The sequence below is a fragment of the Mus musculus genome, chromosome 5 (assembly GCF_000001635.26).
Source record: "Mus musculus strain C57BL/6J chromosome 5, GRCm38.p6 C57BL/6J".
In the NCBI taxonomy this organism is placed as follows: Eukaryota; Metazoa; Chordata; class Mammalia; order Rodentia; family Muridae; genus Mus; species Mus musculus.
In genome coordinates, this window is record NC_000071.6 from 39,585,909 (window position 1) to 39,606,742 (window position 20,834).

General features: G+C 39.2%; 1 long non-coding RNA gene across 1 annotated transcript in view; it reads right to left on the reverse strand.

Moving 5' to 3' along the window:
- Positions 1 to 17,666, reverse strand: part of 4930513D17Rik (RIKEN cDNA 4930513D17 gene) — a 141,826-nt gene extending 124,160 nt beyond the window's left edge. The window contains exon 1 of the long non-coding RNA NR_045416.1: positions 17,576 to 17,666. This is a non-coding gene — a long non-coding RNA (RIKEN cDNA 4930513D17 gene). The remainder of the gene's footprint in view (positions 1 to 17,575) is intronic.
- Positions 17,667 to 20,834: the final 3,168 nt, after the last annotated feature.

Consider the following 20,834-nt stretch of genomic DNA (forward strand, 5'->3'; position numbering starts at 1 on the left):
ATATTTTTATGTCATGCTTAGAGGAGATAAGCCCTGCTTCTGCAAGCAAGAACTTGTAAAAAGTAAGAATAAAAACAAACCACAATGCCCCTGACTGTATTAGACAGTTGACTGTACAGATATAACACCCTTAAATGAGAAGACCCAAAACACTGTTGTTTTACATACTTTTTGAAAATTTTGGTCACTTTATTAAATACTTAGTATTAGTTAGCTTGTGCCATTTTTGAAACAACCCTAAAGATGAATTTCCCACCAGGAAGTAAATGAATTAAGTGGCAGAAGTAATAGAGTTCTAAAGACATGGAGAGATAAGATGAGCCTGGCCTAGGATGCTTGTTTATGAACTCGGTGTAAAAACTGGAGCAATTATAAGGTAAAGAAGCAGACTTAACATCAGGTGTCACAATAGTAATAAGCAGAGTTGGTAAGGCTTATTGTATCAAGCACTTTACATACCATGTCTCTACATGATGCCTCTATAACCTAATGAGAAAGCTGAGGTGCACATGTTACTTTAGTCAGTTGGGCTTCTCCAATAGTGTTTTATAATATAGACTGAATTCCTAGAGCAACAGTAAATATCTTTTGCCCAGTCTGGAGAATAGGAAGTTCAAGGCATCAGCATATTTCCTGTCTCTTTTCTATTATATATACCACCATCTTTTTAGTATGTCCTCCCACAGACAGAAGGATTAGGCAACACATTGAAGCCCCTCTCCTAAGAATGATAAGCTCCTTCTTCATGTGCTAATTGCTTTCTAAAGGGAGCCCCTCCAATATCCTCACAATGAAGATTAGATTGTTATGTGAGTTTCTGAAGAACATAGCCTATACCAAAATCAAGTGAAATGGCTGACTTGAAATGCTCACCATATAATAGAATCAGAGTCCATAAGTCTTCCACTGGGTCATGTTGAGGATCCTGAACAGCCCCTTGTCCACAGCAGAAAAAGATATGATGCAAAGACCTGTCTTACTCTAAAAATGATGTTCTTAGGTCAATTCTGGAGTCAAAAGTCAGAAAGACAGAGGCAGCTTTCCCCGTATATCTTCAGGAAGCTAAAAAATCAATCTTCCATTTCCATTTTGCTTGGTGTTTCAGTAAGAGGCACATTTTAAAAGGGAATTATGAAATGTCATACTCTGCCATGACAACATGCCACTGCTATAAGCTTATGGTTCAGGAAATGTACCATTGGCAATAAAAACACATCACTCCATCACAGCCTGGGTACCACCTTACTGTGTAACTTAATTATCTAGTCCAGGGACCCAGAAGTTCCTTAAACTTAATATTATGAAATCATGGTGTTGCATTCTTTGGAGAGAAAGAAGTAAAAATATTTATGTCATTCAATGTCTGACCCAAATGCAGTTTGGTGAACCAAACGAGGAAGTGTATTTGGTTACAGGAGCATCTAGACACTGGCAGATGGGTCATCCAACAACCTACCCCTCTTTGGGTAATGACTCATCAAAGCTACATCCACCATTCAAATTGCCTGAAGAACATGCCAGCAACTTCACCAAAACTTCTCCTCTTCGCTTTCCACCTTAGGAAAGATCTTGGTAAGTCTTACATGTTCTTTGAGCTTTGTGAGTCTTGACCCATCCCTAGGAGGAAATGTTTCCCTTCAGAGAGAAGAGCTGCACCAGTGTGCCTCATATCTCTACACTAATCGCCATCAGAATCTGTCATGTCTCGAGACACATCAAGCAATGAGCTAGACATTGAAAACAAGACATAAAGATTCTTAGAAATGCCTGACATCTCAAAAAAGCCACTTTTGAGAAAATAATTCAATAAAATGTGTTTTTCTTAACAGAATGGAAGAATTCTTCCAGAATTCTTAAGAGCAAGAGGAAGTGGTGCCCACTGAATGCATTTCCAAATGCTGGCAATCTCAAGGGGCAATCAATGGGAGTTTCCAGTTGTTTAATGTATTTCAAAGGATCCATTCAAAGACCACACTGATATAAAAATAAACACATCTTAAGGAGTATTATTTTTGGACTAAAATTGATTTATCCACAAAACCTACGTTTGATGGTAAGAATCAAAACTCTTTACTTAAGTGAAGACCAAACATAAAACAAAATACACTTGTAATACTATCTTCAAAACATCACAGTTAATCATGTGCAAGGATGCCAAGGTTCTACAAGCCATCCTACACTTTCTTGGAAGTAAATAATGGATATTCTCTATGCAAAATCTTGCAAAGACTGAAGAGCTTTTAAGACCTATAGTTTGGAACAAAGAAGAGGTGTGCAGGTACTAAGATAGTGATGATGTAGGCTGACATGTACAATAGCAACTGGTGCTTATTTTGGTATTAGTAGATACAAGATAAGTAGAATTTAATGGTTTCATTTAATCCTCTCATGAAATTCTAAGAAAAATGAACCAGCAGCCATCATTTAGTTGTAAAACTCTGACTCAGACAATTTGAGGAAGCTATGCAACATGGCATAGTTCTTCAACTTCAGAACCAAGCACTATCTGCCTTTCTCTAAATACACAGAGAATTGAATAATGCCTGCATATAGTCCTAACTATAAAGATACGTAACATGAACAAAGACAGATACACTTCACGTTGCACTTTCTAAGTCAGGAGAAAAGCACAGGAAGTGAACATAGATCTTATGCCATTGGAGATCAAATTGTACCAGGCAAGAAAGAACACGAAGGCCCGGAGCGATAGCTTGGTGAATGAGCTCTGGCTGTTCTTGCAAAACATTGGTTCCCAACACCCACAAGTCAGCTAATAGCCATCTGTGATTTCAGTTACAGGGTATGCGATGTCCTATTCTAACTTCCAGGGCTATTGCACGCACATTTTGCAGAGACATACATGCAAAATACTCATATACATGAAACAAATAAATCAATGCAAAGATTTATTTAAGAATGGCCTTAAATATTCTATCATCTTTTGGTAAACAAACAAAACAAAGCAAAAACACCAAAAAGAAAAACAAACAAACAACTTGGCGAAAGCTACCACAGTGACTCTTGCTGGTTGAGATCTCAAGGTCAAGCTCAAAAACAATTCTGGGAGTGACATCAAAGAAGTTGACAAAACAAAATAATTTTTCCTGGTCCTCAAAAACATATGAAAACGTATGAAAACTATATTAAGACAGTTTCTGAAGAGAGTTCCAAAACAAGTCATTGGATATCTTATACAAGACGGGGTAAAAAAAATCTATCACTATGAGCGTACTGTGTTCACTTTCAGATATCACATTTATCAGCAGGAAGGTGAAACAAACCAAAAGTCAAACAGTGGTGGTGTGTATTACTACATATCTCCCATACCAGCTATTCTCCTTGAGCTCTGACTATTAACTCAGTGCAGTGACTTATAAGTCAGATTGGATATTATTACTTTGACCCCCTTCAATAAGGGATTATGTCAGTAAATGCACCTGAATAATCATAGCAGGCCAGTGTGTTTATACATAAATCTGACCACCTTGCCTGTCCAGGAGAGTGACAGAAAGAAAGCACCTAGCATTCAACCACTAGGAAGAGTGGAGGAAAGGACGAGAGGTGTTTTCTTGGAATGAGAAGATTTCAGACCCAACAGCACAGGAGCCTCAAGTCAGTCAAAAGTAAAAACGACAATTTTTGTTTGCAATAGGATAGAACCTGTTAGGTATTTCTAATACTGTTTCTAGGCAGGCTAAACGTCTCTGTGACTCAAAAGATGTACAGCATACTGAGCCTGCAATTGGAAAACATGCACCCTACTGTACACCTCAGCTTGACCACTGTTCATGTCTGTGACCTCAGATAGGCAGGCACATGGCATATGGAGTAGCTAAAGTGTCCATTGAGAGCCAGTGGCAAATTAAAGTTAGACTTTTACTGAATGGGTATGGTAGTGCATGAAGGCTGTCTTAATAAAGTACCTTAAAGAGAATAGTATGAATAAAATGACTTATCTCTGTCCTTCTCCTCTCCTCCTTCTTTCCTCCTCTTCCCCCACCCCCCTCCCCACAAGGACACAGTAGTATAGAATTAGGATCTGATCCTCTGATCCTTATGGTCCAACTTAAACTTAATTGTGTCCTCAGTTTAGTGCTTTTGTTGCTCTAACAAAACTTGAGACCTGGTTACTTAACAAAGAATAGAGTGTAGGTTTAGCTTGTATTCTGAAGAATTCAACATGGTAAGACAATTGGTGTGTGCAAGATCAGGACTTGAATTTTTATAAGGTCACTAATAGTCTCATAACCTTGTGTCCCTATCTAATCCTAATCACCCTTCATTTAAGCACATTAAGCATATAAACTTAGAAATTATATTCCAAGTATGAGCTTTGGGGAACATTCAAATTCTAGCGTCCTACAGATTAGCTATAAGGATATCAATTCGGAGTAATGGGATATAATAATTTAATGCATTACAAAGAGGGAGGAGAAATTAATGTGAGTTGGAGAGAGAAAGGGGGCTTGAAATGAATGGATGTTTCTGAGATGGATGGGTGTTCTTGAGCAAGTCATTCATTGAGGAGAGTCTCACTTTCCTGGGATGGGAATGGAATGCCCTGCAGGGTTCAGCCCGGAAGCATGAGCATGAAGTGAGGTTGACGTGAGGTTTCAGTAAACATCGTAATGCGTTCTGGGTTAGAAGCAAATCACCAGTTACGGCAGAGACCAGAGCAGCACATTTCTCTGGATGGTCTCCTGCACCGAACAGGACATGGCAACCAAGGGTCATAGTTCAAAGTGCTCTTGGCAAGTGTGTGTTAGTTAAGTCACAGTACAGGGCTCAGTGCCTGGCACACAGGAGACATTTAATATATTAGCACTTATTAAAATGTACTGCCCACACATCCTGATCTTCAGTGACATGGGCATAGTGTTCTCAGTGCACATTCATCCCATGTTTTGCCATTCATTGTCAATAGTCATACTTCAATTAAATATACCATTGGTTTTACTGCTTCGTAAAAATCTTCTAAAGATAATCAGTGTCAGTGCTCGGAAAGGTTATTACTCCATAAAAGGGATAAAGAGCTCAATTCTCCTCAGTTGAAGTTGCTGACCATCATGTGTAACTATAGTTTTCTAGTTATTTATTTATTGCATTTAGCAGAGGTGAAGGGCTTTAGACTTACACAGAATCTGAATCAGACTGGGAGATTTAAGTCTTCAGTGCCAATGCCATGTTCTGCATGTCCTTTACAGTGAACCTCTGATAGTCAAGTCTTATGAGGTTGGTCCTTGAGGGGCTTGGTCCTGTGCTATGCGCAGGCTGCCTGAGACTCTAGACCCATGGTTTTACTGCCCTGTGATGTCTCCAAGGGATAGACACTTTAGGGCTTTGGTTTTGTTTTTTATTGTATGTGGCTATAGGATTTCCCCAACAGTGGATGTGTGTAGCAGGAAAGTCCTATGGCTGTTCATTTTCCTGTACACAGGAAAGCCCTGTGCACTGGAGCCATAATCAATAGCATTAATCCTACCAAGCTAGTGGATGCTGAAACAGCCCCCAGCCTCAACTCTCTCTCTCTCTCTCTCTCTCTCTCTCTCTCTCTCTCTCTCTCTCTCTCTCTCTCTCTCTCTCCCTCTCCTCCCTTCACTGTTTTAATTACCCCCCGATATTTACATTATATTCTCTGGCTCTGCAGTAGCTCACCCATATCCTTTGAGTTAGTTTCAGTGATAAGCTCATTTTAAACAATCCTATTTTGAGCTTGCTATATTTTTCTTCTCACCATTCTCACTAACACAGACTGTTTCAAATTAATAGGAGAGGTGTCGATCCCTGTGAGTCATACACAAAGATGCACAAAGAATCCCAGGCATCCAAATGATAGACCTTCAAGATGGACCCAGGATTGAACAACTCAACACAATGCTGCCTGCCACCGTGAATATGAAGCTTCCAAATGATAGACCTTCAAGATGGACCCAGGATTGAACAACTCAACACAATGCTGCCTGCCACCGTGAATATGAAGCTTCCGTATAAAAGATTTTGAAAAGTGACTTTGAAAAGTCAAATTCCAAATGGATTCCCCTGAAAAGGCTTTGTTTCCAATAGCCTACTCAAATTTAACAGTCTTACATATACCTTCCATTCTAAACCATCTTTTAGGAAGGCACACACCCTTTGCACATTCTTTTGACATGACTGGGGTTCTCTACAAGTTTCCACTAACATACCAAGAAGCATTGATAACCTTTAGATTGGCTTCAGTTGACCCTGCTTGCCTCTTGTGGAGATGTCAAAACATCTTTAATATTATCACAGTTTCTTCTTAAATATTTTATCTTCTTTTTTTTAAAAAGTAAAGATGTTGTTAGGAGTTCAAAGAAAAAAAAAGGAAAGAAGGGAGAGGGGAGAGGGTGAGATTGGTAGAAGTATGTACAGAGAAACCAAGTAATCCAGCAAGAGTGAGAAAGAGCAGAAAGAACAGGTAAGATAGGCCAGGAAACACAGTCCTGTAATCCCACCTACTTTGGAGGTTAGAAGCATGAGGCCCATAAGTTCAAGCCAGGAAACTGAGTGAGACTCAGGTGTTCTCTCTCTCTCTCTCTCTCTCTCTCTCTCTCTCTCTCTCTCTCTCTGTGTGTGTGTGTGTGTGTGTGTGTGTGTGTGTGTGCTTGTGTGTGTCTCTCTCTCCATATTATAGACTGCATATACTCACTATATACATATATATGTATACACATATACAGATAAGTGTGTATATATATGTGTATATTTATCTATCATTCTATCTATATACTTACACATATATATGTTCAGATAGAGAGAATATATATGTATATATGTATATATATATGTGTGTGTGTGTGTGTGTGTGTGTGTGTGTTTATGTAATTTAGGGTAATTTAGGGACAGAATGCTTGCTTATTATGTGTGAAGTCCTGAGTTTCATCCTCAGCACCTCCAAAATACATGAATAAATTAATAATAAAAAATAGACAGTGAACTTAATGCTGCCACACAGATCAACTTTACCCTGCCCATAGAATCATTCTCTGAATATTTTTCTTTTCCATGTGTTAAAATACTGTTACATACTATGTTCCTATGTTCATATTCATTTTTTATTTCCAACTCACATGATGAACACACGTTCTTGTTGCTTTCTTAGCAGACTACCAGCCCAGAGATGGTCCCACCCACAAGGGACCTTTCCCTTTGATCACTAATTGAGAAAATGCCTTACAGCTGGATCTCCTGGAGACACTTCCCCAACTGAAACTCCTTTCTCTGTAATAACTCCAGCCTGTGTCAAGGTTACACACAAAACCAGCCAGTACAAACCACATCTTGGCTGGTAAGATATTGTCATTAGTGAAAACTTCATTAATGTCACACTTCTAAGACTGCCACCATTGTTTGAGCTCTTGACTGATGTCCTATCTTTAACATAATTGACTCGTGATATTCCGTCCCAGAGGCAGAAAATATTAACCACTGCAGTGAAGTTTCTTCTGTAGATGAACTTTTGACATTAGGCCAAGTGATCATAATTCTTGTAAATTATTCAGACTGTGTGTTTGAGCACATACATGTGTGTTATTTAGATTTCTTATTTATGTGTATGAGTATGTAGCTTGCATATATAAAAGTGTACCACATATATGAAGTGCACACAGGGGTCAGAAGAGGTCAGTTGCCCTGGAAATACTGTGGCAGATTTTTGTCAGCAGCTTTGTTGGGGCTGGGAGCCAAACCCTGGTCCTCTGCAAGGACAGTAATTGCGTATAACTTCTGAGCCATCTCTCTAGTTTAACCCATGTTCTCAATACATATTTCAATTACTTTCAATATTACTTTTGCATTACAACAGCTGAAGTAACAGTTCTGCAAAATTTGCTCCCAAGTCTTTGCTGAGTTGTTGTTATTTGCTTATTAGGGTTTTCAGGAAACAGGGTTGTTTTACAAAAAAAGAAAAAAAAAATGCACCTAGGGGTAAGAACCTTGATACATGTTCTCAGTGGCCATCAGGAGTATTTGTAACATTTCAATTTGAGACTGTTGTAGGAGACTGTCCTAATTAACAGATTCTTACCAGTGTTGGAAATTTCATGTTGATAAACTTCCTGTGTGCTTAAGGAGTTGATAGGCAGAAGTCATTTAGTTTTGTTACAACTAGTTTTGTTAGAACTGTCTTCAAAATATTGCAGGAACAACTGAGCAGTTACCTCTATTTTAGCTCATTTCTCCATAGAGAATCTACATGATTCCTTGGTTTTCTACTCTACAAACCCAATCAGAAAGACAGTATAGGAACAACAGAGGAGAAATGGCTGCTGGTGGGTTCTCAACCTGTGTCACACACACACAGTCCAAGCATCACTTGGCTCTTGTTGAATCAATATCATATGTGATTTGTGACCTGGAGGCTGGACGGTGTGATGACTGTGAAGAGAGTCCACATGCTGTTGATGTTTAAGGTATGGAAAAGACACAAGACAAATCTAACCTAGATCTGTAAGACTTCCCAAAAGTCCTTTGTAGAAATGGGCCTGTATATTTTGAAAAAATGTACATCTTGAGACAATAAAAGGTACATAATGGGGCAAGTTTTTTCTCTAGGACATCTCTGGGAAAACTTAACTAAGCCCTTCCACTTCACTTTCCTTTCACTAACATCCAGGGCTACCTAGAAAGGGCATAATCTCTGAAAAGTGCCTTTAATTTGTTCAGCATACTCTTTCTATTCAGGAAAGCATAGAGCATATTTTTAGCTCATTCATGGTCAGTGGTAGCTGTGTGACTTCACCTTAGTAGTTAAGTCTCTCCAAGATTTAGTTGTGTAACCTATTAAGTTGATAGGGCAAATAAAATGAAGCACTTTCTAGTCAGATTTTTGTTTCTAGTTAAGAATAAAGTCTTATAAAAAGAGAGGTCTCTTTAGCTCACTGGGACTTTCAAAGGTTCAGTTCTGGTATCAGCTTAGGGATAATGATAGCCCTTTTGCTGGCAGAGTACAGTGATGTTATTATCTGCTATGTCTTGGCAAGTCTGCAGTGTGTGTGTGTGTCTGTGCATGTGTATGCTCGTGAGCACGTGTATCTGTCTGGCTTCTAAAGCCAGCAGGATTTAATCAAGAGTGCTCATACAAGCTTACCAAATTCTATTTGCTTTCCAAAGGCCACTCCACTCATAGATTCATTTTCCACCCTCTCAATGCCATTAGCTATGGCTTTGGGTTTAATCCCTTTGATTTCAGAAAACTTAAAACTCTCCTGCTAGCTCTGATGGTCATTGCCAAAGAAGCCGCCTTCAGTCTGAGTGAAAGCCAGTCAGAGAACACCAGGAGGTTCCATCTCTTGCACCTGCTCTCTACACAGGGGACGTTATCTCTTTAATACTGCCACGTTGCTGAACCGCAAACACCCACTGATGTTTATTAATGACTATCTATTGCACATTTCAAATGTGACATTTAAACATGTAAAACTGTTTGAAATAGAGGATCATCAGCCAAGGAAACAGGACCTCTTCCATGCTTGAAACTACTGTCATCCCATGTTTTCCCACACTCCCACGGCTGCAGAGCAAGAGCTCACAGGTTTTCAAGGTGCAAAGTAGTTTTCAGAGGAAGAGGAACCAGTTTCAGAGTATTTCAAACACCCATTGATGCCGTTCCAGAGCTGACTGTGTCAATGTCTTCCATAGGAAAAGCTGTCTCTAGGGTAGTTGTAATAACACATAGCTTGATGTGAGTTCATGTGCATTAAAGTGATGCAGGCACCGAAAGCAGAGCACATGAAGATGAGAGTCAGTGCTGTTGGCTGGAGGACCGTTGACTTTTGTTTAAGACAGTCAAGCTTAATCTGGTTCCTCACTGCTAAGGAACTACTGTTCTGGTTTAAGGAGTTGGAACACCTCAAAGATGTAAGCTCTGTCCCCACGTAAGTTTATACCCATAGTACATTGCAAGTACATATGCTGCTGAGTGCTCTGAATTTGACTTCAGGGTCTCAGTTCCCCACCCATGTCTTGGCACCATTTTTCCCCCCACAAGAAAGGAGCCTAATTTCTTATCATTGGTCAAGACATTGTCTTTTTTTTTTTTTTTTTTTTTGTAGGTTGTTCAGTCTGAATAGGGTATGACTGCCTAATAACAGAAACATCTCCAAATATCACAGACTTTACACACAAAGTACTCCAAGCTGTCATTGGATCTACTTCCTGAATAGCACTATGGTCCCCTACTATATGAGGCCCTGTCTCTACTCAGAGTTAAACTTTAGTTGGACTCCAAGGAAATGTCACTTATCCAGGAGATGCACAGCACCTCCCATGAAGATCGATCCCTATTGTCTTCTCAATGCTTTGCATAAGTGCAAAGGTAAATGTCAAAACTTTATCATTATGTGTGTGCCTTGTTGGGGGTGGTTATACATACATGAGTACATGTTCTATGTAAATGAGGCCTCCCAGGGAGGCTTGTGTCATCAGATTTTCTAAAGCAGGAGTTACAGGAAGTTGTGACTTCTCCAACATCAGTGCATCATGTTCCCTTAAGCACTAAGCCAGCCCTCTAACTTATCTTCTCCTTTTATTTCCTAGTCCATAACATCTTTGAACATGAAATGTGACATTTAAACATGTAAAACTGTTTGAAATAAGGGATCATCAGACAAGGCAGTAGGATCTCTTCCATGCTTGAAACTTGTCATCCTGTTTTTCCATACTCCCACAGCTGCAGATCATTCATGCCTCTCCTATGAGAGTTCTTAGGGGAGCCTCGAGGCTCAGAAAGTTAAGATCCTTGTCTAAAATCCCAGAGCTGCTAACTCAGTTGAGGCTAGATATGTCACTTGCCATAGTCCTGTGTTCAGGTCTAGACATGAAGATAAACAAGAGCTCCAAAGAGAGGAAGGCCACTTCCTCTTCCCCAAGCCTGTCTCAGGGACACAGCCTGAAACTATGTGTACAAAGGTACAAAGGAATTTGCCCCAATTTGCTCTTTGAGCCCTGTCTGTTCCCAGGAGGGCAGGTTTGGACTTAGCTCAGCAGACTGAAGTTACTGGAAGGAGTCTCCCACCAGACACAGGCCCCTAGACTCTCCCTTGCCGAGTGTAGACAACACCTTCCCAAGAAATGAAAGAAGAAATCAATCACTCTAGGAGAGGAAATAGCTTCAAGTGTTCAAGCCCTGGCCAAGGATGGAATACTGATGTGAAGATGTGAATAAAAAGCCAATGAACAGTCCACCTGGTTATCACCTTATTCTCCTCTGTGTCTCCCCGTCCTGCTCCCCTCCTCTTTTTTCTTGTTCACTACTCTTAAAAGTGATTTGGGTTTTCAAATACCTTCACGTTGCATGTTCAAAACCCTATAGCATCTCGTGATGTATAATATGTAAGGGTGGCTGCATGTTACTGGTGTCTGATGCTTTATGGCACTATCCAATGTGCAAGGAGGTCTCATGTAACTGGGGTCACTGTCAACCCTTAACACATCCATCTAAGATCTAAGGAGGGTTCATGTTATAAAGGCCTTTGTGCACCCTTTAGAGATCCACATCACTAATCAAATACTCTGTGCTGCACAGATGTTGTATTGGCTGGTTTTGTGTGTCAACTTGATACAAGCTGGAGTTATCACAGAGACAGGAGCCTCCTTTGAAGAAATGCCTCCATGAGATCCAGCTGTAAGGCATTTATTTTCTCAATTAGTGAACAAGGGTGGGAGGGCCCAGCCCATTGTGGGTAGTGTCATCCCTGGCCTGGTAGTCCAGGGTTCTATAAGAAAGCAAGCTGAGCAAGCCAGGGGAAGCAATCCAGTAAGCAGCATCCTTCCATAGCCTCTGCATCAGCTCTTGGCTCCAAGTTCCTGACCTGTGTGAGTTCCAGTCCTGACTTCTCTTGGTGATGAACAGCAATGTGGAAGTATAAGCTGAATAAACTCTTTCCTCCCCAACTTGTTTCTTGGTCATGTAGTCCATGTATTCTTGTGCAGGAATACAAACCCTGACTAAGACAGATGTGGTGGGTAACAGAGGAAGGTGGTCTAAAAGACCTGGGTTAGAATTCTGACTCTTTTCCTATCTATGTGTTTGTGATTTCTACTTCTCACTTTTCTCACTGAGGAGAGAAAACACACAAACCACAGAGACCCACGAGAGCCCATCACAACGCTCTCCCTCTGTAGATTTTAATACCTGTCCTTCTGCCCCCTGAAGATTACTATGCCAGGTAAAAAGACCTTTCTTTGATTAATTTGCAGCTTTACAACTTCATGGCCCACTGGCTTTTTCTAGGTTCTGAGAGGTCACTGATGACCAGGAGATGCAAATACAAAGACAGACTCCTAACCCTCAGGAAAGTCTGATCAATTAATTAGTCAATGCTTAATAAACACTCAACTAATACATTGAGAACTGAATGCTTTTTGTAACAGCAATTAATAAGGCAAAATAAATAGAATTATATTGAGTTCGAATATAGTATATAATATATATCATATGAATATAATTCCATGACATATGATATATATATGTATGTATATATACATATATACACACATATACACACACACGCACGCACACACACACACACATATATATATATATATATATAGAAAAGCCTGTGTGTGTGTGTGTGTGTGTGTGTGTGTGTGTGTGTGCGTGTGGGGGTGATTTCGATGAAGAAAAATTAAGTTCAGCTTTAAAAAGTGTTCAGGAAATTACCAAGAGAGGTTGTGTTTCCCATACCTTGATACATAGGTGTCATCTGAAAAGCAGAGTATACACAAGTGCAGTAGCAATCTCTACTAAGATCTAAATAACTTTAAAAGTCCCACAGTCTTTACATATTCTTAAAATTTCAGTCTCTTTAAAATATCCATTTCTTTTAAAATTCAAAGTCTTTTTACAATTAAAAGTCTCTTAACTGTGGGCTCCACTAAAACAGTTTCTTCCTTGAAAAGGGAAAATATCAGGCCACAGTCACAATCAAAAGCAAAAGTCAATCTCCAACCGTCCAATGTCTGGGATCCAACTCACGATCTTCTGGGCTCCTCCAAGGGCTTGGGTCACTTCTCCAGCCATGCCCTTTGTAGCACACACATCGTCCTCTAGGCTCCAGATGTCTGTACTCCACTGCTGCTGCTCTTGGTGGTCATCTCATGGTACTGGCATCTCCAAAACACTGCATGACTCCTTCAGTCCTGGGCCTTCAATTGCAACTGAGGCTGCACCTTCACCAATGCCCTTCCATGCCCTCTCACAGTGCCTAGCCTCAGCTGCTCTGCATGACCCCTTCATGCCTTCAAAACCAGTACCACCTGGGTGACCCTCACATATTACCAAGTCCCGCTGCAGCAGGAGTACAACCTTGGCTATCTCTGGAACACAGCCTCTTTGTGCTTTCAGAAAACACTTCCCAGAAGATGTCACCTCAATGATGCTGGTCTCTTCTTAATCACCGCTAATTTCTTGGCTCCAGCTAACCAGCATCAATAGTCCCAGTAATGCAAAGTTTTTGCTTTAGTAGTTCTGGTATCTTGTTAATCACAGCTGATTCTTAAGCCCCAGATAACCAGAACCACAGAATCTTCACAATCAAAACAGCAATGGCCCTGAAAAGAGTCTTTAATTTTCCCTCTGAAATTTCACAAGCCAGGCCTCCATCTTCTGCACTGTTCTCAACATTATCTTCCAAGCTCCTACAAAACATCTGACAGAGCTCTTAACAACGAATGCCCAAAGTTCCAAAGTCCTTCCACAGACCTCCCCAAAACATGGGGATTGTCACTGATCACGGAAGTACTTCCTTGAAATTTTCAAGATATTAAAACTACTTAGCTCTGTCATAACCCAGTGCGTATTGCAATTACCAGAATCATTAGGATGGACAGATTCTAAAAGCACTTGTAAGTTACTTACAAAGCCCTTGTACTTCCTTCATTCTCCCAGTTATACCCATGTCTTTAAGAAGATTAGCTTCTGACAATCTGGTAGAATGGAAAACTTGGGGCTCATTAACAGACAGTTGTGTACAGTATGAGGCTGAATGTTTGTGCAATCCCCCTCTAGAGCATTCCTGGAATACAGTCAAAATGGGCAACTACCTCAAAGAGAAGAAGTTAGGGCAGTCATCTCATTTTCTACTTTAATGGGAGTTGGCCCGATCATATTTATAGCCAACATACGAGCAAGAGCAAAGGCTTTGCTGGGTGGTGGTCATCAGAAAATACCTGATTCAGATGCCACCTACTAATCAAAGGTCTGGGAAACAGATCCTCTCTTTGTAACTTCCCTAACACTTTTTAAAGCTGAACTTAATTTTCCATCATTGAAATCACACACACACACACACACACACACACACACACACACACACACAGGCTTTTCTATCCCTGTCACTGGGCCTCGGGCACCTCCAGGTTAGAGGAAGTAGCTGAGACACTTGCCTTTAGCTTGGATTTTGGAATGCAGACAGAAAGGCAGTAAACATGGTCTGAGATCAGCAGAACCAGAAACAAGAAAACACAGGCCTTATTTACTTCACTTCTCAATGAGAGCGAATTGTCAAAACTATAACAGGAATTTCCCCTCCATTTCTGAAATAGTTGAGCTCCCTTGAAAAAACGGAGTTCCTTAGGTGAGCAGAAGGCCCTTCCTTGCAGGCAGCCCACTGATCTTTCTCTCTTTTGTGTCTTCAACTTGAGGCTGCTCACCTGGAGTCTATACCTTGAGGCACATCAGAACTCTGTTCTAGATGTTGCTGAGAGGCAGGATGAAGACCTAGGGGATGTCCTCATTCTAGTCTGAGCCATTCTGTGACTAAGTTCCTTTATAGCTTTGTGTATGGGATTAAAAATCTTAAAGTGAGAGACTGTTCTGAGTCTGCAGGGCTCTATGGAAGCAGATCAAGACAGACTCTAAATGAAGGAGATCTGACATAGGGTGAACAGTTTTCTTTTTAAAACTGGGGTAGTGTAGCTATTTGCATATAGTTGTATGTAAAAAATATATATGTAAATATATATATATATATAATACACACATAGGGAATACAATTCATATATATATATATATATGTAGATAGATATATTACATGTGCACTGTGTCTTCTTTGTTCACTTCTTTGTTGTTGGACACTTAAGTTTGACACATTAAACATAAAGGTACAAATATTCTGTGATCTACTGACTTGGGATTCCAAGAAAAACACATTCCCAGGAGACACCAGGAAAAACAGATCCCTGACACAATGTGTTTCTAGCTCATAGAAAGTTTATCAAATTCCAGAACAGTGAGATATATTTGTACTTTGTAGGAGGTGAAATGTGTGGTCACCTGGTTCAGTTGTTAAAACAAAGCAATGAAGCTCTGTTGTGACCTCCCTGTATGAGAACCTGCTTAGAAGAGGGAGGGCTCTTTTCAGATGAGGCAGCCACCATCCTCCCTGCTGAGGAGCTGTATAGCTGCTACATGCTGACCCTGAGTGTGTCCTCACTTGCCACCTTCTCAAACCTCCCTCACTTAAGTCTGTTTAGAATATGCATATTGATGAAATCATAATCCTTGGTTGAGTTTTGAGAGAAAGGAATCACCCTACATTAACATTTAGGGATCATTTCAATAACAATTTTTAAAATGAGCTTAATTTTCCATCATTGAAATTATATTACATAAAAATAGATGTTAAATTTGTACATGACAAAGACTTGATAATAAAAAAGAAAGAAAAAAAGAAAGAATGAATGAATGAATGAATGAATGAAAAAAATCACCATTTCCAAACTCAAGATTGTAATTACTTAAATGTTTAAAAAGTAGACCAAAGAAGGCACTTCCAGCTTGTCTGCTTTATGCTTCCCAGGAAATTGAACCCAGCAACTGTAAAGCAGTGCAGGACCTCAAAATTACATGGCAAGAATTTCAGCTGGGACCATTTCCTGTCCCGCTGATGAGTGGTGTGTCTGGAAAAGCCAGTCCCTCTTTCATCCCCTACATCCAACTCCGTAAAAATGAAACTGAAAGAATCAGCACCTGTCCGTATGACCATGCATGTGTTTTAAATGTGAAATTAGAAGCCTAGTCTCACTTGGGATGTCACAGCTTTCACTTGCTGTCTAGAGGGATGAGATATCCAAGAATGGGACACACTCCTATCTGATCCAACTGTGTGTGCAGTAGATATAAACAAACTAACAAACAAAAGCTTGGCTCTTGTTTCCTCTTTATTAGTTATTTTTTTCTTTCGGTACTGATGAAAAGTATCTAGCAAAACAACTCAAGGAAGAAGAGTTTATTCTGGCTCCCAGTCTGGAGGGACAGTCCATCAGTCTGGTTTCCACATTAATAAACACAATCTAGAAAGTCACAGAAATGGGCAGAAATGCCCAGAGGCTGTGCTTCTAGGTGATTCTAGACTATTTAGTTGATCATTGCCTCCCTTGTTAATTTATTCTTTTGTTCATTAATTTTTAAAGGACCCAATATTCATCCGTGTTTGCCAATTCATCATTTGGTGATCATTTTAAACATTTCAGTTAGTGGTGCTCAACCCAAGATCAAGAATCCTTATCCAACCCAATTAACAGTGTACAAAGCTTAATTCCATTTTTAAAAGAGACGACTGATGGTACAGATTAAAGTTGTTATATTAAACATTTCATAGGTAGCTTGGAAAGAACATACTTAACAAAGACAATATTGCAGTTCCTGGTAAGGTGGAGCAGAAAACTCAAGTGATACCTTAAATTGTGAATGTCAATGATTTTGTTTGTCTTTAAGCTAAGTCATGAGATAGGCAGAACAGAAATGGGTATAGATTTGTTTCACAGTAGGCATCATGGTAATTTCTAATCTTCATAGCTGATAAATAGCATATTAAATGGAATGAAGTTGTCCCATAGAAAAGATGTGGATTAAGTGCTTTTATGGAAATCTTTTCATATATACTAGAACCATGAATGCCATATATGAAAAAATTCATGGATAGACTAAGATTATACATCATCCTCCGTTGAAAGATGTATACAACAGCTATGAGTATGTAACAGATATGTGTATATATGTGTATATACATAAAAGGTATGCATATATAATTGCAGGAAAATATAATATCGAACACTTGTCCTTTTGCTCATTTTTTTCACATATAATTCATAGAGATTGATTAGTCAAAGCATTGTGCATTAATTGCCATTGTTTCCACTACATTTCATATCCCAAGGAAAAACTCCATAACTCTAAAAGCATACTTCCTCATTGCTCTTCTTCCTACCCTTCGGTAGTATTAGCCTATTTTCTATTTCTGTGGATTTGCCTACTCAAGGTATTTTGTATGGGGAACCATATTTGTCTTTTGGAATTGGCTCAAGGTCCATCCATGCATGTATCAAAGCAACATTAATTTTAGTAATTCATCAATACAGATCTCATGGATACATCACATTTTATGTATCCAGTTTTCTACTGAGGATACTTTGTGTTGTGGTTTGAAAGAGATTTCCTCCATAAGTACCCAACATTTGAACAGTTGGTCCCCAGCTGGTGGCTGATGTGGACATTTAGATCTGGAAGATGTATGTCCTTACGAGTGGACTTTGAAAGATTCAAAAAACTCACCATTTTGAGGATATTCTCTCTGCTTCCCACTTGTGGTTTAAGATGTGTGTTCTCAGCCACTGCTCCAGTCCTCTCCACCTGTTCCCTCTATGACACTATAATGGACTTTGTTTCCATGGAACTGTAAGCCCCAAATAAACCCTTCTTTCTAGAAGTTGCCTTTGTCATAATAACACTGCGGTAGAAAAGGGACTACTCCAGGTGGCTGTTTCTTCCTCTTGGCTGTAAATCAAATGACACTGACTATATATGAAGATGATTAGGCTAAGATATCCACCACACTTTAAACTTCTTTAAGGGTACTTTTCACATTGTCATCCTCTCTCCCAAGGGAAAGAAAAAAGATATTAAGTAGGTCACTGTACATTTGTAGAGGAGAATAGCTTAATTTTCAAGGAATAGCTGTGGCAAGATAAAAAAAAAACTGCTAAGAGAAAAAAATGCCACTTTATGTTTGTAAAATAGAGTTAACAACTTCTCCTTCCCAAAGGGGTAAAAATAAATTTCCAAATGGCTTAGTTGAAGTACTTTTCTTTTAAATTATCTCTCATGTGCATCAGTGAGAGAAGAAACAAGGCACATCTTACCTTGAGTTGTTCACCATTTGAATATTACATGGAAACAAAATGACCTTTAATTTTCAGAGAGTTGGCTCAAAAACTGCATTTGTTGATGGAATGTTAAAATAAAATATATTTGTCTTACACTCTGACTCACTCACTGTTTCTTTTCTGCTAGTCATTAAATACATGGTATTTTTTTTTCCTCTTAGAATAAGCAAATCTCCAGTGGTTGGAAGACACACTACATGGGTGTCTTCATATTGATTTTCATTCTGACAATCTCCTGAGACACCTACTTGTCTCAGAGGTAAGGAACTGCTTGTGTTCCACAAATCCATCCCCATGTGAGCTGTACCGGAACATTCACGTTGCCCACTGCATTTCTGACTCATTGGCTGCAATTTAAATGTTCTTAGATGTTCTCCTTGGCTTCTATAATTTTTTGGAACAGCCAATGTAATTTGAAAAAAAAAAAAACTAGTTTCCTCATTTGATTAACAGTTCATTTTTAAAAGGTTACAATTAGGGAACAGGCAAAGAAAGAAACGGTATATAGGCCAGGAAATGTCCATGTACTTCCAACCAGTCTTTCCCAGAGCCTCTACATCATCACCTGTCTGTTAGGGTCATTTGGATTATAGAATTTCTGCTCAAATGGCTCAGTTAACTAAATAGCAGAACTTGGGCTATAATTCAACCTTCATCTCCTGCAGTCTGTATGCTAGAAGATCAAGGGAGTGGTAGTAGGAAGAAATTCAAAACAGCAAGGCTGGCTCCTCTGGCAACTTTCTACCATCCTGTCATTGTTTAGTGAAAAGTCTCTTCATTAACACATAATAAAGTATGACTTGTTATGAGCCACCAAAGACTTCTTTAATTTTCTTAATACTTAGGAAAGCCAAGAGTTTAGAAGCCATTGGTCAAGAAGGAGATGAGACCAAAATACAGTATTATTTTCTGACTTTATCAGGACCTTGATTCTTTTTATGTGAACATTCATACTTAAAGGCACAGAACATTTTAAAAAATGAGAATTTAAGTCAGCTGCTGTTGATGTTTAGGGTGTTGCAATGATGACTAAGAGAATATTGTATTGTTAATGGTAAATTCCTGCTTAAAAACAATTTGAATGTTACCATGGAAAGAATATTTATATAAAAATAAATGTATAGATGTTGGATGTCTTTGTGTGGCTGAATTTGTTCATAGGCTTAAAGGGCTTTAGCCATTCCTAATTCCCACTCAACAGACTGACTCTCTGAAATGCTTAGTTCAACTTTTTAGTATCACACAGATCTTGTCATGATGCCAACATTTAAAACCTAGGGTGTGTGTGTGTGTGTGTGTGTGTGTGTGTGGTTGTTTGTTTCTGAAGAGACTAACAAAAAATAAAATAAAAGATGTAAATTACAGGTAAATTGGATACTTGAAGTGCAAATCAGAATTGGGTAGTCTTTAATTGTGTGGAAATGTAAATTGCTACGAAAATAGAACTTTCAAATTGGGATGCTGGAAATAGAACCTGCAGTGCATTCTCTTTTGAATACCATAGACAGCTTTTAATACCCAGTGTTAAAAGTCTCAGCAACACTCTTCAGTGTTTGACAAATTGTCTAAGAGGTGTGGAGGTCTGGCAGGCTCTGTGCTTCCATATAGCACAGTTTCCCAAGTGAATCTCAATCTACAATTTGCTTTAGGTGTGTCTTAAAGCATTTCTTCAAATGGCTTGATAGAATCACACAATAATGTTCAGAAGATACAACACAACAAACAAACCTGCATTTTACTTATGGCATGAATGGATTTATGTAAAAAATGACTTAATTTCCATCGACATCATCAAAGAATTAGTTTGAAAGGAGTCAAATGACTGAGGCAAAAGTAGCTGAAATTACATAGGAGGCACAAGGACTTATAATAACATGCATTAGTATAATGGACTTTCATATCATGAAAGCTTAAACCTATATTAATCTCCCCCTTAAAGTATGGCCAGTGATCCATTACACAAGTGTGCTGTCCATTTTATTGTACAGGAATATATAGTAAGCTGATAAATAGCTAGTCTCTACAAATGGACCCCCATGAATCATACCTCCTATTATTTGTCCCTTATGTGGTCCTTTCCCATAAGGAATCCCAGCTGGTATTTATGGAACAGTAGAATGAGGCCACCCTCTTTATTACCTGATAACTTTTGATTTCTCTTTTGAAAGTCTGAGAGCAAGCCAATCGTATAAATTGTGTATCTACTATCCTAGCTCTGTCGTGCTATGAACAATTCAAGTTAGCAATATGGAAAAAGGGATAAGGGAGGGAAAGAGAGTTGGGGGAGAGGATGGTGGCGCATTCCTTTCAACTTAGGATTCAAACATGTGATTCAAGACATCATATTGGATAGTCATCCAGTTCAGCCCTCCAAGTGTTTTCTTTTATAGCCGACATATGATTCCACATAAGACTCTGCCATTTCAGACTTGCCTAACTATGCTTATCTAACCTCCAGGGTCTATGAGATTATAGATTTGTCTGGGAACCAGCAATGCTGGTATAGTTTGTTACAAGGATGTATGTAATAAGGGATCCAGGACTAACTGACTTTTTAATTCCAAAACACTTCTCACTAAAAAGCATAGCTTTACCTGGAAACTGATAGCTGAACTTCTACTTTATGTATAAACGTAGATGCGATACTG